Below are 23,930 nucleotides of genomic sequence, written 5' to 3'. Positions count from 1 at the left end.
AAGATCATTTGTATTTGAAGCTTGGGTTGTGTACAGTGTCAGAGGGATTACTGATCCCTGTATAGAACCTCGTAATCTGCTTCAGTCCTCCCCCTGCCACATCTCTCCCCTGAAAATATTCTTGGTAACTGACACTATTTTGTTCCTCTGTTAGCAGAGTCAACAGACAAGATGACAATTAGATTGAATAGAATTACTTTCTGTTTACGCTAGATAAACTAGCCAGTGCTAACAACAGGTGGCCGCAGTACCTATAGATGGGGTGAAGCTCATGCTGCAGCACAACCCCAAGAAGCTGAGCTAAACCCATTGTTTCAAACATGCAGCCTAGGCAGGAGCTGGCACGGTCAGAACGGGATTAGGCAAACATGACTAACCTCAGCCGCAGCAGGATAGGACTGTTCACCTGTGCTAGTCACCTTGACACAAAATGTAGGAATGGTCTCACCAGCTCAGACCTAAGTCCACCGAGCCCACTGTCCCCGGCTTCAACAATGGCAGCGGTGTTTATCTAAGGCAATGTATAAGCATCACAAAACATCCATCCTTTCTTCGCCAACGAGCAGTGCAGGGACTCTCTGAGCCAGAGGGGGTGTGTTTGAATTTCAGTGAAGTGCCATTTGCAGGCAGAGGTAATGTACTACCTTTATTTAAATGCAAACTAAACAAATTGGGGATGCAAGGGGCGAAAAGGGCAAGTCATTGTGGTAAAAATCTGGAATGATCACATATAGTTTCTCTCAGACACCATCCTGATGCTAGTTTAGATGTGTTATTTTGTAGAAATGCAGATGGTCAGACTATCCAGAAAGAAAGCAAATTGAGTGCCATAGAGATCTTATCTGTCCATCTGGTTATTTAAAGGCAACAAATGAATTTCAACCTCCTAAACTCTCTTAGCTAGGTATTTGTAACACACTGACGTTGATGGCATTTGACTGCAATTTAGGGAATTCACAAGCTAGGGTGCAGGTGTTTTGGGTCTGGCATTTTCCTAGCTCAGACACATCTCCCATTCCACCTTACATCCCAGTACTGCTGGACACAGCTCAGTACCCACGAGGAGCTGCCTCAGGTTGGTCTCCAGCAAATCCACGGAGCTAGGACCGTCTTGGTTTCAGCTCCTGGACCTTTCTTTTGTCACCACTCCATTTCCTGATTGACGACTCTATTATTTTCATATGATTTTATTATATTCATTATTGCATTACAAACTGCTTGCCATCGGTTCATGCTCAGAGTAGCATGATTCTTTTCTCCCTAACACTTTGGTGACACTTGTGTGGTTTGTCGTGCCTATAAAGTCTCATTTTATCTGAGCTCAAATCACCCTAACAAAATGCAGAGGAAGAAGTTAGCAGGACCTATTACAGTGAGTCTTCGGAAAGAGAGAGAAAGAGGCAGAAATTTTCTCTTCAAAATCGTCCATCACACCTAATTGCATGAAAACGTTAACTGCTACTTCTTGCAGGGATACAGCTGTGATCCTAACGATAAGTGTTATGTGGGTACAAGTTCAACATTGGCTAAAACAAAACGAGGTCTATGGAACAAGAATGAGAAAAAAAAAAAAGTAGTAAAGAGAGATACACGCATTGACACAGCCAGCTGTGGACCACCAGCCTTAAGGAGCACTTGACTTCCTATTCCAGTGTTTAGATAGCTTAGACTTGAAACCTACTGCTCCATGAAGACATGCCAAGGCTTGCAGCTGTACTAATTAAATACGTGAGGTGAAGGTTTCTGATATGATAATCAACAAAACGCCAGCTTTAGCATTTAAACCATCTTAATGAGGTGTTAGCACCGAAGCCCTTTGAGGTGAATGGGGAAAGTTTATACACGCTGCTATTGTTTCAGCCCGTCTGGCTCTCCTCTCGAAACAACAGCGCGGTGATTACCTTAACAGCCAGGTGGAAAAGAAGTTGAATTCCTGGGCTGGTTTTGACCTCTACACCCTTTAAGTTTTCATATGCTAGGAAAAGAAAGGACAATGAGGAAAAGAGTTTGACGTTGAAGGTACCGGGAGAGGGAACAACACTCCTTAAATCACCAATGTATTCAACTTTGGGTGTGCCTAAGACTTATTTGAAGCTTCAAGTCTATTTAGACATTGGGGGAGTAAATGGATATTGTGTTTCTAATGGCTCCTCACTACCTTTTTTCTTTTCTTTTCTTTTTTTTTTTGTACAGAACAAAACGCTTTCTTTCCAACACGATGGCCTATCAGGCACTCATCAATGTGATTAATCAGCCTGTATTTGCACAGGACTATGAAGACAGAGGAGGCTGTAGAAGTCCTGCGGGTTATTACCGCCCAAGTAAAACTCCCCGAATTCCATTTCCTTACTAAGCTAGTCTTGCAAACAACTGCCAGCAAACAAACAATTGAAGACGTAAGTACATCACTTAATTCCCCTCAAAGAAATATTAACTTCAAAGCCAAGTTAGGACCATTTAAATGCAAGTAACTCTCAAGGGAGGCTGAGCAGGGAGCAACGGTACAGTCACACGAGCCAAGGCACCGTGCATAAATTGTTTTTTCAGCAGCAGCACTGGAAGCAGGCCTATCTTCTCATGCAGTTCCACAGTGGAAAGGTCCAGAGGAATAAATAATATTTTTTTTCTATGAGATCACCTCATCCTAGTCTGAAAGGCAAATGCCCCCAACCCAATGTGATGCAAAGGTGCTGCCACTGGTCTCCAGGTGTTCTCCTGCACCACTTTTAATTGTAGCTGAAGGCTGACATATCCATCCAAAGTCTTTTAACTCTAGAATTTGCCATCAATCAAAACACAAAGGACAATTCTGGTGTACGGCTAACCCTTGCAGAGAAATAAATGATTTGATGTTAGACATCAATTTCGTTCAGCATTAACAAAAAAAAAAACTATTTGTGTCCTTTTCCTAGCCAGTGGGTAGATGTCAGACCATGGAAAATGTTAAGGGTGTCTCACAGAGTAATTGTTCCCTTTTGGTGTGCTGTTGTTTGTGTGGGTTTTTTTTTAAAATTAATTGACTGAATGAATGCAAGCAGCTGAATAAAAAAAAAAAAAAATTAGGTGCTATCCTTAGAAAGGAAGAAAAGGATTTATTTTGACCACTGAAAACCTCAGAGCAAGCAAGAAATTGTGTCCTTTGGAAATTACTCCTGGAGCAAGTTGTGTTGAACCCTTTGGTCCTTATCCTTAATATTACAAAACTGGGTATCTGTACCCACACATGGTGTAACAGCAGACACCAAGACTGTACAGAACTCTTCATCAGATATAGATGACTATGTGGACTATTTTCATGATGAACTTTCTCATCTGACCCTAATTTTAGATTTTTCACCTTAGCCACCCATTTTGCAAAACCCAAACAAAAACAATAGTATGGGGATAAAGTCCCTCAGAAAGGCCTCCCAGCAGAGTTGAAGCATTGGTTAATTTCTGCAAGCAGCCCAATTAATTTAGGTCAAAATACTAATACTAATAATAAGAACAACACAATTATTTGCATAGATTTGGTACTAATATAATAGTACTGTGTCTGACTTGCTGGACACAAAGTGAGAGCGATTAGGCTCATTATCTTTTTGTAAGCAGATATATTTAAGGTGTGAAAAAAATGGATGAAATAACTCATGTAATATAGACAGTGAATAGTTCTGTAACTGCTAATGACAATTACTTGTCTTTGGTTGAGGGGACAAGGCTTTTCAAAAGTATTTTCCTCCCTAATTTTCATACTTTGTAGGAATGTTAATTTGCCAGGCTGCAGCCACAGACCTGCCATGAAGCAGAGTCTGAACACAGAATGCTGGTTAGAGAGCAAACACTTCAAATCTGCCTTTTCTAAGGAGAGGACTCCAGAGGCTGAGAAAATCAAAACAAAAGAAAGGAAAGCTGTTTCCTTCAACTTAGGCAGGTTTTGTTGTTGTTGTTGTTGTTGTTGTTGTGTTTGTTTGTTTGTTAGATTTGCAGAGCATGGAAGAAAGATAAAGGATGTTTTTTCATTGTTTGTTTCAATGTGACAAAATATCCCCTCATTTTCCTCCCTATTACTGGGAGAAAATGAGTAGTTAGCTCATTACCCTGACATCAGAGACAATATTTTTGGTCTGCTGATTTAGAGCTTCCATCTTTTCTTATTTGCAGACCTTTACTTCTAAAAATGTCTAGTTGAGGATGTAGCTACAGCCCTTTGCATCACACATCTAGCTGGAGGAGTGTGAGACACAAGGTGTTCACAGCTATCAGGCCCAAGACCTGAAGCAAAACCGTACCTGCTCCTATTACCACTCACTCACCTGTACATCCACTGGTTGAGGATGTTCTGTCAAGAGGCATTTGCTTATCTAAGGAATACATGTATTTTAACGCCTCTGTGGATGCCAGTGTTGATGCTGTCAGAAGAGGCAGGAGCAGTGAGTAATTTTCAGCGCTCACAAAAAGCCCAGAATCAAGTCGTCAACCACCCAGCCACCACCAAAGGGAGGTGCTGGGGGTTACTGGTGAGGCAAAGAGGGAGAACGTGGGAGTTTGTTCAGTTTTGACAAAGGTGGGCTTGAATTACCCTGGAAATCGTGACTCAGATGTTTTCATAGCCCCAGCTTGCATTACTCCCAGGAAACTCTCTGATGCCGAAGTCACAGTTTAGTTACATCAGTGACTCACAAGTGTGAAGATTCATATTTTAGCACTTGACAATCAGAGGCAGAATTAAACCATTTGAAAATGAGTGCTGATGAAAATGAAGAACTGGGGTTCTTCTGAACATGGATGTGCATTAGGATCCTAAACTGAGATGAATGGTTTAATTGTTCTCTGTCACTTATTTTGGTTGACAGTTCAGGAAGCCTATTGCTATAAGAAAGATAATTGTTTAAACCTGTCAGGAGAACCTACATTAATTTTCACTTTGCCTTATGTGCTAGTGTATAACTGAAAGAGAAGTCTTATCTGTGAACACTCCTGTAGTCTGGACTGCCTTTCTTGAGCTAATAGAGAACTTCTGTTTTTCCTTAAATCATGCCAAAATAACATTTTCTATCTCTTTTAGGAGAATCTTTAAAATTGTCAACAGCCCTCTTCTATATTTCTATAGTGTCCAACACAAATGAGGTCTGCCCTGACTGCCTTTCAAAATGAAAATGTAAAAATTATTTGTAATATCAGCTTTGCCAAACCATGCAATTTTTATCATAGTTTTAGTATTATTGGATGATTTTAAAAGTTATTTGTTAGTACTGATTTGTCAAGTCTTGTGATTAAATGAAGATTTTGGTCCTCTTTTGATCTTTTCAGTGAAATAACTTTTCTATCTTTTCCAAGGGTAACTAGAAAAGGTGAATGTGAAAGGCTTAAAAAAAACAAGGGAAAGACTCCTCTGAGGTTTGTAGATATGTGTCTGTGTGGAACATGTCTGTTTACGCATTTGCAAAACATCATGATTTTTAACTGAATATCCTCCTCTGCTGTAAATTTTTGAGCCAGTGGCTGAAGGCACTGAACAGAAATCAAAAATATCCTAACTGTTTCTTCAGTGCCTCTTCAGTGTGAACTAAGTTAAAGGAATCATCATTAATGCAGAACTATCCATTTACCTGGTACCTTGAAATAGATAAAGCATGATCCATTAGACTCATCTTTTTGCCCCAAGGCATTAAGATGTAACGCATTTTATTAAATGAGAGAGTGTAGCACAAAGTGGCATATGGCCTTTTAGCTGGGATGATTTATGGTGACACACTCCAAAGGAGCAAAGAGAGCTTCAGGTTTCTCTGTGACTCTTGTAGCTTTTCTGAATCAGGCATAGGAAGCTGAATGGAATAAACCCGTCTCTAATTTACAGTGAGAGAAGTGAGATGAATTCTCAATAAAGATGGGTGACACTGAATGAGAGCAGCAGACCCAGTTGTTCCACTGGTGGCTGTGCTGGAGTAAGAGATGAAAAAAGAACCAAAAATGCCTTGAAACTGGGGTCCATTTCCTTTACCCCTTCCTGATGCTGTGTGTCCCATTAGAGATTAAAATCCCTGTACAAGCAAAATGCTTGTAGCTTGTTCAAAGCCATGCTTTGTTTAGTTTTGGCAAGGCAAGATGCACAATGTGCAAGATCCTGCCTTACTGCCTTTACTTAGTGCACTCTGCCTACTTTCTAGTTTTAACTGTGCTATGCGGTGAGTGACGAGTGACGAGACAAAATAGCAGCATAAAAATGAGCTGCAGTCACACTGCAAGGATGTATAATGCCTTTTCCTTCCAGAGCTGCCTGCTTGATGTACAGGGAGGTCTGGACGGCCCTTTCTTGGGGTGCAGGCCAGAGGGCATGTGCCTGATTCCAGGTACTTGGGTACCAGGGCAGTGAAGTCACCAAGTGGGACTCCAGATGTTGGGAGGGTGAGCAAACAAAGGTCCCCTCATCAAACAGGGTCTGTGTGTGTGTGTGGGGGGTAGCAAGGGCTGATGCTGTAGCACGTGTGTTTGCCCAGTGGCACAGATGGAGCAGCCTTACCCTGCTGCTGCCTCCCTGCTCCTCTGCACTGGCTGGGCCTGGCAGCCCATGGGTCCTTGAATTCACAGAAAGAGCATAGAGAAGCAATGGATCCGAGGGCCAGTTTCTCAGATTGAATAAAAGGGGCTTGCAGTTGGGGATGGCCAAGTAAGGCACTCCTATCCAGGGCTGGGATTGCAAGTCCCAGGGCCAAGGAGATCATGGTGGGTTTTGCAATGACAGGCCTTCCCCAGTGATGTGCAATCTCACAAGACCCTGCCTCAAAACTGGTGAAAAATGATCCTGCCCACATCCTACCCCCCTCCTAATGACATATTGCCACCTTCATGCCTTGGTTCACCCACGTGCCTTATCACTGTCTAGGGGGCTGCACAGCAAAGTAGATCAATAAAATCATCCCAACTGAAAATAAAAGAGGTTTGTTCTTTGCCTGAATCCTAAAGCAGTGTGGCAGCACAGCCGAGGGATAACTGCAGCACGAGGACAGGAACAAGCTCTGAGAACCAGAAGGAATCAGAACTTTTAAAGCTGGTTGTGCCACCAAAAATAGCATATTGTGAAACTACAGCCAGGATCTACACAAAGGGTCTGTATTTGCATCTTTGCAAATTTCCATAACATAGGAAAGCCCTTGATGTGAGCTGTTATTGGCAATAATGAGTGTTCTGTGCCAGACCTGCACGTGCCACTTTAGAAATGTATGCCTAAGAAGGGAAGTTCTTAATTTGATTATTCAAGCAGGCTTGAGACTGGTTTGCAGTCTCTTGCATCAAGATTCCAAACATCTCCTGTCAGAATACATATCCTCACTTATGCCCCATAGCTACTGCCAACAGGATCAGAAATGCTGTTTTTAATTAAAAATGTTATTTCTAAATACAGTTTGCAGTGTATGTTCTTGGTGAGAAGCGCTCCTCACCTTGTGAAATTTCAGATTGCTGTACTGCTGATCAAAAGATTGCAAGACTTACTCTGATATCTTACCTACAGAGGCTAAGGTTCCTCTGAACCTGTTTGGGTTCCTCTGAAAGGCTTTCCTGGCATAGCTGTGCTGTCTCAGAGTTGAATAAACCATGTTGGTAAAAAGCCAGAAAATAGAAGAGCAGAACTCCCCACCTTTTGCCAGCATAGCTTATTTAATTTAATGGGAGCATCTACAAACCTGAAGGAACTTCTTGCAAATATTATCTATACTTCATCTGTCTTCTGTGCTAGAATACCACCAGTCATATTCCATACTCCCAGCCTTTAGAGTGCTTATAGGAGAAACCTAGTAGCAGATTAACTGATGGACTCAAATGATTTTATTTCATCAGGATAGGCCATCATTCAGGTCCCCAAACCAAACTCTTTCTTACTTTTTTATCTGTAAAACTGAACTCTTACAAAGAGCCTGTTTTGTAAAGGAACTCTTTTGCTAATATCAACTGAGTTTCCACTGAGGCTTTATTGTACACTTCCAGCAATGAAGGGGAGACAAGCTCAGAGTCTTGACCAAAGTCATGGCTTCGACCTAATAACAACTAGCATGGTTTTCCCTGGTCCTGCACCTTGTACAGTCACTTATACCTGTTACACCTGTGGGTGTGAAATGCTACTACATTAGAGCAGTCCCGTCTTACACCCTCTTTTATTTTCTTGTCATAGGTGTAAAACAACTGTGTTTGTTTCAGGACAGTAGAGGTTCAGATCCGACATGCCCTGGACCAAAACACACAGGGGATGGTACTTCGTTGATGGTACAGCCAGGTTCAAAGTACTCAATTCCAACCAACCAAAGTTTTTCTATACAAATTTCCCACCATTCTGCTACTAATACAGTTATTTCCCAACAAAGAAGCCGCATAAATAAAGAATAAAACATGGTCACCACCACTTTTCTCAGGCACACTGGTTAGCAGCAGAATCACTCACACTCTCTAATTTTGCATGTTCCCTTGCCAAGAAAGTTGCTACCAAATTATACCTGGTGTAACTCAGTTCAGCCTCCTTGATCTATGTTAGGGTGTGAACACCTGAGTAAAAGCTTCAGTGAGGGGTCTCTTAACCCCCTCACTTCGCAATGAACACAAAACTGTTCAATGTGGCCAGTAGTCCTCCAGCATCTTCTGCAGCATTCTGTGATGAGATAGGAAGGAAAGATAAATCCTTTCACAACAGACTAGGAAGGATCACAGCACACTTCAGCTTACCACACTCATAAATTTCAGGGGACAAATCCTTATACGCCCTTGCAATGCACGCAGTGCCTGTGACTGGTTTTGCACTGTGACTGCTCACCCCTTACGACAGCTTAAGCTCAGATGTTCATCCACATTAATGCTGCAGTGAATCTATTCCCAAATTGACAGGCAGCAAGGCAACAGAGGCAACACTAGCTACATCATGCCTGACTAGTTTAGCTGTCCTCTTTGGGGTCAGAGAAGAGCCCAAAAGACAGAGGAAGGAAAGGTTTATATGCACAAGGCCTTAGAGAGCAAGCAAAACAAAAGTGCAACAGAGTCTTCTTATCCATAAGAATCCAAATCATCATAATAAAAATGGTTTCACTGTTTGTGACTTTACATGTAACACTTGTCACATCTGATCATTTTCCTAAAGGCCACACTCTCAATTTTCTTCTTGAAGAAGCTGAAGGAACGGTTTTCATCTAAAGAATACAAAAAGTATCCCTGTGGTTGCAGGGCAAACGTGAGAACACAACCCACAGCATTTAAAAAAACAGAAAGCAAATCACAACAGCGTATCGTTGCCTGAAAAAGCCATGTAGTATTGTAATAGTCTCATGACCCTGGGAAGCGAAAGTTACTGTCTTTTGAGTGCTTGGCACTGGCACTACGTTGGTTCCACGGCAGTTTTGCTTAACACTGTGAACTCGCCTATGAACCTTACTTCGAGTGCATGTGCCACCAGCAACATATAATTCCTCATACTGCTGAACACCTTTTCCCTGGTCCACAATGCTGCTTTTCTTAGCTTATTCAGTCAGCTTGTAACTTCAAGCAAACAATAAGATGCTCACAATCGCTGCAGACCTTTCCCAAGAGCAGGCTTTCAATTTGCATGAAAGCAAAAAAACCAGAAGGACTCATCAAATTGTCATCACATCTGTACAGAGTTTTAAAAAAAAAAGTGGGTTTTTTTTTTTTTTTCTTTCCCTTCCTTTTATTTTTCATGGAGGTTGTCCCTGAAGCCTCAGCTCTCATGCACTGTTCAGCTGTTGCTGTGTTTCCGAGAGACGCCCTGTGGATTACAGGGGTCCCTTTCTTGCTCAGCCTCTCTGATACTGCTAAAAAGACAGAAAGGTTCCAAACGTTATTGCACGCTGCATTATTTCCCTTTTTCTCATCTCTCATGTGTTTTCAGTTATGTGTGCATGTTGCTGATTTTTTTTTTTTTTGAGACTCTTCTAAAAGCTTTTAACTTCTCGAGCTTTCAGTCAAGCACAGAGCTGAACACTGTACAGACGCCCATTCTGACAGATCCTGAAGAAAAGGGACAGAGCCATTTGTCGCAAATGGGAACCCACGTGCGTGGGCACGCACGCAGGGACACACAGGGCTATGGGAAGCTTTGCAGGAGGAAAGACTACAGGATGGGCCCACATAGGCATAATACTTTTTTTTTGCAGACATACAATGCCTTTCCTGCAACTTTGGTTTCACAGTTTGTCGCTTCTAATATTAGTAAGTGACCAGAAGAAAACAGAATGGCAACCAACATGTTTGAGAAGAGAATATTTGGATTTTCTATGCACTAATCCACATGAATCCCAGTCCTTTTCTATGGGACTAAGGCACTGCTGTCCATCAAATGAAATGTGGTGTATGCTTATTGTAGTAGCATTGTACTTTTCTGCCAGCAGCCTGTCATTTCTTTTTCTTCCTGCTTTGGAGACAGCTAGTACAGAAATCTGCAATTCAGAAACTGTCCTAGATTCATCCACTGCTGCACTGTTAAATCGCACACTTGATGGAAAAAGACAGTCTAAACATTCAGTTCAGTTATGAAAACTCAAACACAAGATCCAGCTGTTTTCATGAAGCACGTTTTCATAGATGATACAGGCTTCAGACAAAAAAACCACTGCAACTCACGGTGCCACAGTGCATTTGACTAGAAACAATTTGAAAAGCATAACTAGAGAAGTGACTCAGAATTTTAAAATATGAAACTTGCCTTGCAAGATCTGGTAAGTGTCTGTCCCTCTTCTGCAGTCCAAGGATGAACCACATCTACCTATCTTCTTTTGCTGCTAGCAATAGTTTTAGATCTTATCCAAACACCAACTTTAATGGAGCAAATCACGCTCCTCACCATCTCAGGGCTACACTGCTTATTTCTTAGAACAATTCTGAAATAAACACTATGAAAATTAACAGCTCTGTAATCTTTTCTAGAGCTTTTAGTTTACCTTTTCCTTCTATTATAATCAGCCATTATTCCTCACAAGTTACAGAATATCACAGGTGTAGGGAAAAAAAGTGTCCACGCAGGCCCTGCCACTACAGATTTTGTTTCACTGGGACAAAAGACGGTACAACAAATTGCCAAATTAGAGCTTTAATTAACCACATACATATTTGATTTGGAATGATTCAGAGGGGGCATCCAATTAGCAGTTCAGAAATGACAACAAATCTTTAGTATTAAGTGGCATTCTTTCCTCCTCCAAGCCAGTCTGGGAAGCCCCTCAAGTGAAAAGTTGCCGCAAGTCTTTTACAAGTGGCATTCCCAACTTAAGGAGGAAGGTCCAAATGGATGACACTGATTTGATCAACTCATTAAGGGTGTTACTGCAAGCAGGATGTTGCACCCTTGCCTGCCCTGAAAGAATCAATGGCCAAATCAGCTCTGAGGGAGACACCAATTAATCTCCCACTTATCTTCCTACTGGGTCAGAAACTTCAAGTCCTTACTGCTGCTTTCATTCCCAGTTTCCTCTGAGTTGCTCCACTGAGTAGCTTTCAAGTTCCCATTTGCAGCACCAGCTGCAGGATCAGCGTGCTCAATAAACTGCCTGGTGCAGCAGTCTTCCTACACTGCAATCTTTCTACACAGCAGAGGTGAGCCCAAAGGAGTCTGACCCTGCCTGACAGTGAACCCCAGGAGCACTCAGTGCCTTAATAAATAATGCAGGGCAAGTAGAGAGAAGGCATGAGACGTGGGAAATGTGATATCTCAGTTCTGAAACCCAGGTGGACCAAGTCGGCAGTCTTGGATAGAAACAGAATAAGTGTGAGAAATCACTCATCCTTAATAAATACTAGTTTCATAGGCCTTGCTGGTTGTGAGAAGCATTCAGCTTCAGCAAGTCATTGAAAACAAAATGTGCATTTTTTCACTTCAGAGGATTTAGGATTTGATTAAGTACAAAAAGAGGGAGCTCAGTGAGTAAAAGGACTAGACTCTCACTTCAGGGAATTCGGGTCAAGCCCTCTGTGAAACGAGTTCACGTCTCAGCTCAGCATCTCCAGCAGATACTAGCTCACATCACAAAACCACTCTAAAGGATTTGGCACAGTATGGCACGTCTGAGGATTCTGCTCAGAAAGGGTGGAAGGAAGGGAGGAGGCTTAGCCTGCGTTAGTGTGGGACTCTATCATCTCTTAGCTGCAGAAAGCAAGCCTGGGGAGGTCTGGACAGGAAAGTCTGGATCAGCTTTAACCTGGAATCAGATCTGACATGTGGAGACCACTGGACTTTTATTTTACCGTTGAAATAAAATCCTTTCCCTCCTCTTTGGAGATGGTAGTGTTGAAGAGAAGGACTGAGGTGCCCTGTGCTGAGATCTCTTTCAGAGAGGAGGAAAGAAGATCTACACACAGGGGAAAACAACTCGAAGGGGATGAATCAATAGCCACAACTGATGTGTTGTGGGCTGTGTCCGACTAAGCTCTGGCCAGCTGTGTGCAGGTCTTCCTGCTGCAGTGTGGCTCAGAGACTGCCCTGCAGCTACCAGATGAGCTCCCCAGAGCTCTTACAACCTAGCACACCGTGGCAAAGCCACAGCTACATGCACTGCTTGGAAAAGCAAAGGCAAATCAACAAAACCTGTGAAGTGAGGGCACCTAAATTAAAATTTGTAAATGATGTAACTTTTTAGTTCTCAGGAAGAATTAATGCATAGCAAAAAAAAGCCTCTGTATTAGAGGTGAGAACGTTCTCCTGACTTCCCTCATCATCTCTATGTAGATGAATTCTAGTGTAGTTATAAGGGACCTGGGCAAGCCGAGTTCCTCCCTCTCTCTCTCTCAAAGGCCATTTTCTATCTCTCAACCCATAGTGAAAATAAGCAAACATCCATTTTTTTTTTCATTCAGGATAATTTTTGTCAAACCTTATACCTTGGCCACCTTCAGAGCTTGATATACCGTGTTAAGCTTTGCTGATTAACGTTTCTCATTGAATTCTTCTTTTGAGGACACAAAACACAAGGATGTATTAATTAAAAAAAAAAAATCAATCATATACATCAGGCTCTGAGCTCCAGGACCTTACAGCCTTAGCTGTAAATGCTTCGCTGACATTTTGCAGTTGTGAACAGGATTACATTACAGCTGTGAGAACGTGGAGATGCCCTCTAGTGGTGTATTTATTTTAAATTTCTGCCGCTGCACCCTAAAGATGCTCCCATACGGAACACCATGTGCCCTCCTCTGCAGTACTCTGTGCAAGGGAGCCAAATCACAGTGCAGCTGGAAAAGAAAGACAGCATGTATAACCTCAACTCTGTGTAAACCCAGGTTGTGGCGTGACACTGAATCAGACAGCCCTGTTCCAGACTTGTTGACCTTTCAGATCAATGGACCTCCTGATATAAAAAGTGCCTCCGACTTCACCAAATGCGCCATCATCTCCAGGTCTCAGAAAGGGATGCATTTTCCTGTTAATCTCACTCTTCCCGGTCAAGCATTCCCCTATCCATTCCCTTCCAGTATTGACCTCCAGCCTTAGACAGGTTCTCTATGAGACGAAGCATCTCTCCAACAACTAGCTCCCAGAGTATGCTGACTTTGCCAAGAACTGGGAACAAGCCATTCTGCCCTGTGAAAAAGACAGGTCTCAAGAGATCTTCAGACAATGCCAACCAGCCAAAACAGCATTAATAGAAAAGATGGGAACTTGATGGAAAATTTTCGACAGGTCTTTGTTACAGGCCAGCCCCTGGGTGGGATTATTGTCTGTCCCTGTTTTCCTGTAGAGCATCTGGAAAACAGTATAACCAAAGCAATGCATTTATTCACTCCAAGCAATAGAGAGCAGAGTGTAGTTTAATGTATTTACAGTTCTAGTCGCAACGATGCATTGATGCAATGATGCATCTAGATCAATGTGATGCATTATTTAACTTGTTACCACTTCGTGATTGTGGATAAAATGCCAAAAATCCCACACTCCTCCACCTATTGTAGGCAGGTTCCATTCACCAAGACGTGTTCAGGAAGCAACTTTTCCCTCCCTTACAGGGAAGCTGCTTTAGACTCTCAGAACATCTTAATTACTAATTTTAGGAACCATGGTTAAAGCCCAAGGACAAAACCACCATTTATTCTGTGGCTCTTTCTGATCCTGTCTTGTCTATTCCAACCATAGTGAGGTGTTCTCTTCCAAGTATAGCTGTAGCAGTTCAAGAAGTTACTGAGGATAGAGGCACTTCAAATGAACCTGACTCAGCTGGCACTGTGAAACAGGAGAGTTAGTGCAGTTGCTTATTCAAATTCACAGGGTTTTAACAAAGAGACAGGGTGGTGATGCCTTACACTACTTCAGGTAGCCTTGCAAGAGGACTCTTAACTATGGTCTTAGACTATAAACCTTATCAGTTCTTCAAAGATACAGCTAGGTTGGCAGTTTAGATTACATTTTCAGCCAAGGTTGTTGTTCCCAATATATTTGAAAGAGGTAGACACATTTCTGGAGCACTTACAGTAAATGTAAAGCAAGCCAATAACATTTGAATCCTGGAATGAGGATCAATGGTCTATCCAGCTGAGGATGTTGTTACATTATCAGTCAATCAGCCAAGCCATTTAAACTAGGAACATAAAATCTTTTCTAGATAAACCCTAAAGATTTGTGCAGCACCTTGCGCAATGATTGGGGCCACTAGAGTTATCAAACTATGAATAAGAATTATAGCAGAAGGGAGCAGTCACAAGACTGTGTGTGAGGTAGGATCAGTGCCCAGAGTACACCTCTGAGGAGCTTTTTGTCAGGGTGAGGCTGTAGGATCAAAAGAAACAATACAAATACATTGCAAATGATGTTTCCATTAAAAACAACATCCAAGTCCTAGGGAGACTTGAAGAAATGCTGTGCTTCTGATACCCTCAAGCCTTACATTCCATGTCCTGGGGGGGGAGGGGAACCTACATGGATTTAAGAGTTGCTCCATGCTTTTCAAGGAATGAATCATTACTGATGACCAACACATGGAGGGGGGTGGCCAAGGGCCCCTGAGGTTGTCTGACACTCAAGGATCAGCGTTATGAAAACAGACATCTTATAAATAATTATTAAAAAAATCTGTTCCATTCTTTTGCACTGACCCCAGGTGGGCAATCCAGCCCCTTAAAGATGGTCTTTCTCTGCTCAGTCAAAAATGGTATGAAAATGAAGCATTTGATAAGGAATTTGTGAGCTTCTGCAAGATACATTTTTCAAGCGCAACCCAGAGTAGCTGCTTGACAAAGTCTTTGTGTGTCTAAGCTTCAAGTCACTTGCCAGCAATTATCATACAGAAAGGCCATTAGCTCTTCTTTTATTATTTGCCTTTTACAACTATTCCTGAAATAACTGATTTTTGAGAAAGGACCAAAAGGGAAAACCACACAGCGCAAATTACAGCAGAGCAAGAAGCGTTGCTACTAACTATTAATAATTAGTTGTAACTTCTACCAAACAGGCTGTGCTGGTCTATACCTAACTGGCAAGATCCAACTCTCGATGTTTTGTGTACAATTCCAAAAAAATGTTCAGTGCATCTCTGTTGCACTGCCAAAAAGAGACATCAAGTCTATGCATTATGCAAAAGGTAAGTACTCTCTTGAGGAAAATGGGTGCTCTGTTAGTCTGTGTGCTTCCTGCTAAAAGTTTTACACTGGTATTTTGCTTATTTCTATAAAGGTGCTTTTGCCTGTAAACCCTTTTTCTCTTCTGCATCCCTAACCAGACTTTCTCCAGCTACCTCTTGCATATCTCTCGTGCTCCTTCTGCATGTACCAGCCGAGAAATTTTTGCTTCTTCCTGAGTCCCATGCAACTACTCCTGGGGCAGTGCTGCATGGCCTCTAGCAAATAAAAATACAGGATTTGCAACCACAGTGTGCTCTATCTGAAAGCACAAATGCAGCACTGTTTGGCTCTAGCTCCAGGGAAGCAGTCTGCAGGAGAGTGGCCCCGGGGAGACAAGCCAGGGCTGGTTAATAGCAAAGAGGATATTCCTCTGCTTCAGAATAGGCTCTTGGGCTTGGAGTCGAGAGAAGATGTGAAACTTGCAGAAATGCAGACCAGTTATTTTAAGCAGTTCCTAGTCCTTGGTCCCCACTGGATGTAGCTACAAGCAAAATGCAGCAATATGTAGAGATAGCTGTGCTGCATTTAAACATGTTCACTCAGCAGCTGTGTAAGCACAGCAGCATGCAGCTCAGTGCAGGGCTAGTTTACCCTGCTGCTTGTTTAACACCAGCTTGTATAATTCCACAGTGATTTGCAGTAGCCATACCCAATTTCCACATCAGTTGCAGCTGCATATAGTCTTCTCACCTGTAACTGAGTTACATACCCTCCTTGTGCTCTTGCAGCTTTAATGGCTTTGATCTATAAAAATGGCTAAGGCTGGATGGGGAAGGAGATTAAAATTCATGTTATTCGGGTTGGTCTACAACCCATGTATAAAGGAAAGATAAATTGTTGACATGAGTCTAATTAGTAAGTAAAACTGGTGTATGTCAGTTACCAAAGGGAAGGTCTGTGTTTAATTCTGTGCCAGTGTGGATTTATCTGCCGTACCCAGCCCTGACACCAGAGGGGTTCTGTTCTGTACAGTGCTGTGTACCACTCCCACACCAGGTCAGCAGAAGTCAGGGCACAAAGCACCCAGTGACTGTTTTCTTCTTCTGGCCTTGTTAGTAATTCAAGCCTCTTCAGGAGTCAAATCCTTAAATCCTCCTTGCACAAAACCCCCCAACCTCATGCCTTCAGCATCCACATCCTTACTCCCGTGTGTAGTTTCTCAAAGTTCGTCAGACAAGAAGGTACCATTAAACATTGTGCTTTAAGTTACAAAGTGAAAGTAAAACAAAATAATTCTGTCTATTGGACGAGCTCAGGAACACAGCACTTTGTGAAGCGAAAGGCTGTGCCTCTCAGCAGGCTGTGTATTCTGTTTACAGCATTGCTCTTACTGCACCCAGCCATAGGGATAGAAAAGGCTGGGAGGGAAGGGCAATACCTCCTAAAGGGAATGGTCACTACAAAAATAATTAAGAAGTGCAAACTGACTCAGATGGCAAAGTCAAATCAAGGCAGCAGTCAGCAGGGCAGAGGCTCCACAGAGCCCCACCAAGCAACTCACACAACCACATGTCAGAGCCAGAGGCAACTCCATGGCCCCCAACACAACCGACCGCCTCAGGACTCATGCAAGGAGCCAGATGCTCTGTCTGGGAATCACTCTTCCACAGGTCGACATCAAGATCCCAGAACTGTCATTCTGAGAAGAGGAAGAGCAAGCACAACATGGTGACATAAAACAATGGTATAACTGGACTATATTTGGGGTTGTTTGGTTGGTTTTTAATGCACTGAATTACAAGTAAAATGTAAATTATAATTTCTGACATACTTTTGCTTTTCGGCATGACTGGTTTTGCTTATAAAAAGAAAAGTCTATGTCCTTTATGAATATTAAGAATGGGCCCCAATTACATTTTTCCCAGCACTATTGCCTCAGGCTCAGAACCCAAAGAAACCAGCCCCACATGCTCCTTTACAAAACAAACCCTCAGATCACAGGCTGATTAGGCAAACAAACCCCTCCCTGTCCCGTCATGGAGATAGGCCAAGAGAAGAAACATTCACCTAGCTCTCCGCCCTGTACTTCTTAGATAAGAGTCTGAGCCATTCTTAATTTCACTAATCAAGAAATGACAATTGCAAAATCTAACTCAAAGGCAATGTCCATCCTTGGAGGCATATCCATCTGGGAAAAACAAACTTTGAGCAGTCAAGTCACAAATGTCAACTTGTTTACCACCAAAAAAACCCAATTCCTTTGCCCTGATATTTTAAGAGGATCACAATTTAAAGGAGAGTGCCTGAAGTTTAACCTTACAAATTACTAATTTTTGAAATGGCACGCCCCCACATTTTTTCTGCCATTGTAAAATGCACAACAATTGATGTAGCCCCAGGAGTGAAGTCCGCATCAAAAATTAGGAAATTTAGGCAACTTAACCTATAGATTAAACTATTTAATCTACAAGTACCTGAGTTTCAATATTGGGAAGCAGCTGCAGCATGTTTGCCTTGGTAACCTCATGCTTGTGCTGCTGCTGCAGCTCAGCACTCCAGTACACTGGGAAGAAATGCAGGAGGCATCATGTGTCTGGCATTTGGGCAAAATTTATTCATGTGCCACACCTGGGTTAAAAAGAGTTCTTCCTCAATGAGGGAACAACCTGGCCAACCTTCTTTGCATGAAGTAAAACGTTGCTTTCCCACAATTATAGCTAGTGTTTTGTTGTTTTTAGAACACATCTGGTGTCTATATAAGACTGTAAGTAGAACTGCACAAAAGGGGATTTGGGGAGGTGACACCCTCCAGCAGCTCCATCCAGCAGGTGGTACAACTGCCAGTGGTCTTTGCTCCAAATCCCACAAGAGGAAAGGAGAGATCCTTGTGTCCAAAATAGAAATATTCATCCTAGAAGCAAAAAGTGCTTTTGCTTTGGTATCCCCACAAGGATCCCCTCAAGTGACTCTGTAGCAGCAGGCTGAATCAGACTAGATCAGAGCTGATGTGGCAGCAGTGACAGCGCTGCCTGCTCAGGGCCAGCCGCAGCGGGATGCACACTGCCAAGCTGGACTGTGTGGCTGCATATTGAAATGGGGCTGGCATCGTTCAATATTTTGCACCTGAGCAGACAGGCAGAGGGAAAACATCCCTGACCATCACTGAATTTAACTGGATCTCTGTGTGTGCTTGGTGGGAGTGGAGGCCATAAGCTTTTCTGCACCGTTGCAATGACTGGACCTACAGACTGATCTGTATGGGAGAAAACTTAAAGCAACTGCAGCAGCCAAGCTGAAAAATGGTGAAAGAGAAGCAATTACTGGCAAATACTATGTGTCAATCCATCATAACATGGAATAAATTTTATTCCTATAATCACAGTAAGAATGACAAATGTAGTTATTATCTTTTCTGTTGATATCCCCTGTAATGTCCTCCAAACCAAGAGATCATCCATAATTCTTGGTATTGCAAAACCACACAATTCATCTTTCAGTACAAAGATGTGAAGTTGATTTTAACATGAACTTCTAATGAACCACCTACACAAACTCCTAACATTCTCTGGTTCTTAAAAAAATGGAACTCCAACACCAATTCTGATTTAAATGTCAGATACAACTTCAGAAACTCCAGACAGGTGCTCTGGCATTCAGGGGTTTTTCATTGTTTCACTCATCACTTTACCTACAGTACCTACAGTAAATCTCCATGAAAACTGCATCTTTTATTACAGTCACATCCCACTCATTTATGTGATGCCTTCAGAATACTAATACATGGTGTCAAATACCTAGGAAACACCGTAGGACCTAAACACATGTTCTGGACATAGTTTTCACATGTGCACTTTAAGATATTTTAAGAAGGTCTTTCTCATCCTGAATTTACCTATCAGACACACATAAGAATAAATGTGTGTGCATTTCAAATCCATGATACCTTCAATACTGTTTTATGCAGCAGCAGTCAGGTTTTAAAAGGGTAATTACAGAACAGCAAGACTGAGAAGAAATCACAGTAATAAACCATTGATCCTGGAGTGTGGGAAGTGTCAACACACAGACAGTGAGGGCTGATACTAGCAAAGAAGTTGTTTTATGTGTTGTGTGTTCACAATGTTACATAGTCATATCTGTGACTCAGATCAGCTTGAACTTGTCTGTGTGGGTGTCACACACAGGGCTGTTTGAATATACAAATTATAGATGCAGGGAGTTTGCCTGCAACAACACCATCTTTCCTGATTATGGATGTGTTGAGTGATCCGTTTTTGCAGAGTGTAGGGGTAGAGTGAGCACTCCAACCACAGGGCAGAAGCCCAAAGGGTTTTGTCTTCATCTCTGGTGGATCAGCTACTACGTAATGCACCCTTGGTTTTGCTTTAGGCTAACAACCAGGCTTGAATCAGGCTGAGGAGCAAGTCCTGTTTTGCCATTCCTGCTCTGGGTCATAATCTCCAGCAGACAGATAGGAAGAGAAAGGTAACAACACTTTCACCCATGACAACTGACTCAGTTTGGGGCTGTCAGTCTGTGCTTTTAGCACTAGAGGAGAGGCCATTTACACCACCAGAGTTTTACTGATAACGACAGTATACTCAGCTAAGTATTTCACCTGGAGTAGCAGTTTATTAATTGCCTGTCCTGGCCTCGGTTATGTTGTTGTAGAGACCAACTAACCACTGGAGATCCCTTAGCCTCAACACAGTCCAAGTGACTATTCAAAGCAATATATGGGATTCCAGGGCACCCTGGAATTAACTAAATCCTGCATGTCCATGAGAAGTGTCAAGTCCACATCTTGCACGCCAGTTAATTCAACCCAGAAGTGAGAATGCCTGATTCAGCACCGTCAGGTGATCACTCAGTGTTAGTGAACACAGAAATGCACCCTTTGCACCAAGGCTGTTAAAGCATGGTCGTGTATCTATGCTGGCAGTAACTGCACTACAAGCAGACACAGCTGTGCTGAACAGAAGTGTGCAGCAGCAGTGAAGCCAACAATCTGCACTGCAGCAGGCACGTGTCTTCTTTGAGCTTTCCTGTGCAAGTGAGACTGAAGCCAGCGTGATGGATACACCAACTCATCCTGCAGTCACATCTCTACTTGCTTTGTGGGCATTTTACTCCATAAACAAAAAGAACCCCTGTCAGGGGTTTCAAACACAGAGCTCTCCAATTTCAGGGGGAAAATGCTTCTATAAGATGTCCTGGAAACTGACCACCTTTCCTTAAGTTATTTAAAGATCACAACTTGCAATTGTGAACCCTTCCTTTAGGAGAGCCTCCTTTAGAAGGCTCTTAAGAGTCCGCCAAACACTTATATAGTGAATCAGCCATAAGATATATCTGAAATGTCAAAGTGAAGTTTGGTTTAAGACTCATTTATCAGAAGGAATGCACTTAGCTGGACAGCATAGCAAATAAAAAACCAAACCAAAACAACCAAAAAAACCCCAGAACTGGGAAAATCATTTTTTTCTGTCAATGCATACATGGTAAAAAAATTTCTAAACAGAAACTTATTAGGAGTAATAATTTGGGCATGATCTTCATAAACCAAATTCTATGGTTCAATAATTTTAAGTTAAGCATCATTGTCAATTCAAAGATTTACTTGATTATTCTCTTTACCTCACATTCCTTGGCACTCCGTCAAAGTTAATTCTACTGTTAATTTGTGCTACCTGTTATGGACTTAACATAAATCTCACTGTACCTGGTGTTCTATCTATGTATGGAATTCCCAGGGTCAAATGATCATCTGGGAACCTCAATATTCTTTAATTAAAAAAAAAAAAAAAAAAGGGGAAAGGAACAAAAGAACAATTCCACCCTTCAACACTGTGATGAAAATTGATGAAAAATTCTGAAACAGAAACCAAGTCTTGCCATTGCCTTAAAAAGTACTCAAGATTTTAACTATTTAAAATCTAGTTATTCGGAGACCTTCACTCATGCCTTTTGAATGTTGGGAGCCATAGAAATGTACTTTACTAATTTTAACTTTCTAGATAGCCTGGAATAACTGATCCATCTCTGAGCAATGCAGATTTTCTTCTGCCTCTAGCATCATTCATGGAAGATTCACAACTCCCTCCTTTTGTCTTCTATGCAGCAATTGTGCCCCTATTCTTGTTTCCTAGGTCAAGAGGATCATTTGTCTAGGGCTCCCGGTTTGTCTAATGAAGTTGATTAAGCTGGCATTTGGAGGAAGAAGTCTTTAGAGATTTTTTTTTTTATATGGATGATTAATTTTAAGAAAAAAAGTACTTGTTAAAGTCTGTTAGATATATTGAAAGCTAAATGAGATTCAAAGCAGATGAAACGGTATAAGTGAAGTGGATGAAGGTAGGTGAACTGCTTTCCCCTCCCTACTCCAAAAATTATCCAAACAATAATGTGGTTTGTACCTAGACTTATACAGCGCATGAAACCAGCCTCATTGAAATCAGTAGGAGTCTTTAGACTTCAACATATCCAGAAAGTTTTACTTCTCCGACTTTACGGCATGAGAGCATTCAGTTAGAACACATCCTACACACATAAGCCTCATAAAACCAGGGGAGATCATCCTATAGAATTGCAACTGTCCATGTTTAAAACCCATGAGATTTGCTTTAGCCCTCAATGACGGTATTAGTTGCTGTTGACTTAGGATCAGATTCACACTGAAAGAAGCCCAATTAATTTATTTAAAGACTTAGAATCAATGTGTATGAGACATAAAGCTACTCATTATCTGAACTATTATTCCTAAATATTTCCCATTCCCATTTGTCTTTTTAAAAGGATGCTATGGCCACATCGATTCACAGTTCAACATTGCAAACACACTTGCAGTTTTCACCGCTTGAATATTCTTAACTTTTAACAATGAATGCTGGAAAATTTACCTGTAATCACAGGGCTTAATTATGTCACTGGTGAGCTGCATCCCTGACTCATGCCAGAATGTAACATAGCTCTCAAATCCAGGCAAACAGTATTCAATTGTATGTTGGAGTTGAGCAGAGAGGAGTTTAGAAAACAGGCTCTGGTGAACAAAAAATATAACAAAGGACAAAGGGGAGACAAGTATTTTGTGCAGGGGATGAACTGCCTGCAGACCATAGATTGGTGTTAAATCCTGAACTTTAGTGAGCAGGCGATGAGCTGGGTTCATCTAACACCAACAAACATGATATAGCTACAGGGTATTTCACCCTGGTTAAATACCAGATGAATTAAAGGCTGTTGCCAGCAGCTGTGATGAATGTCACTGGGATGCCGTCTGATTGCTCTCTGGGTCTTATGAGTGAAGTATGTCGGCTCCTTCTTTGTTAAGGTCAGCATGTATTTCTAATGGTTCATCTGCAGGGCTTTGCTGAAGGCACCAGTGAGAAGACAGGTGCTGGAAAATGTCTCTTTCATGCAGCACAGACTGAAACAAGCGGGACTGAATAGTGTCAGCAGGAACTTTTGCATCAACATGTTTGCAGTGTGGAGACGAGACTCACAGATCAGGACACAAACTGACAGGCATTTGTGGGTGGGACAAACTTGCTGCCAAAGAACAGGCTTTTTTTTAAACTAGCATAAACAAATAATTTTCCTCAAGTTACCTGAGTCTGAAATTCAGAGAGACTTGCACAACTTTTATAAAAAGGTGTCATCTTTATGACATCTTCATCAAAGAGCCAGAAGGAAAAATGAAGGAGCCCAGGGCAAAGATGCACGAATTGCACATCACAGCTCCAAAGGTCTCCATGCCACATGTTGATTTGAACCTGAATGGCACCAAAGTAAAGGGTAACGTGGATGTTTCCATTCCCATCATAGAAGCTGATTTGAAGTGTCTTAAACTAAAGCCCAAAGGGTTTTTTATTTTACTGTATAAAAATTCTACTATCTTAAGAAAAAAAAATTGCTGCACTTCAAATCCTATGTTCTCAATAACAAGTACAAGTAAATACAGTCAAACTGGAGCTTGCAATGACTGAGTGAACTCACTCATACCTGCCAACATCTATCATGAACAAAGTGGGAATCTGACCACATCCAGCACAGGCCTACAAGGCAAGCTCTGTTGATTAGCTCATTAGGGGAAAACTCTTCTGGATTTACTTTGCTTTCCATGGATCAGGTTTGCTGCATGCATGAACTCTGCCACTCTCACACATGCTCCTAATGCTCAGATCACACTGTTCCACATGTGCCCTGAATCCCCAGTGTCTGAGACATGTTGAAAAGCCACAGATGCTTCTCTGCATGTATGCAGGGATCACTTGTCTGTCCAACTGGCAATTGATTACTGCCAGAAGTGGGCACTGGCCTCTCTACAAGATGGTTAATGTTGCCATTTGGAATTAGAAACATCAGTGTAAGTCCCTTTACCTTCCTTTTGTCTTAGCATTAGGTTTCTCTAA

This window comes from Empidonax traillii, unplaced genomic scaffold (genome assembly GCF_003031625.1).
Source record: "Empidonax traillii isolate 1590-97213 ecotype Southwest subspecies unplaced genomic scaffold, ASM303162v1 scaffold615:size383937, whole genome shotgun sequence".
NCBI lineage: Eukaryota > Metazoa > Chordata > Aves > Passeriformes > Tyrannidae > Empidonax > Empidonax traillii.
The sequence above is the reverse complement of the archived record's forward strand: the minus strand, read 5'-3'. Positions refer to the sequence as shown.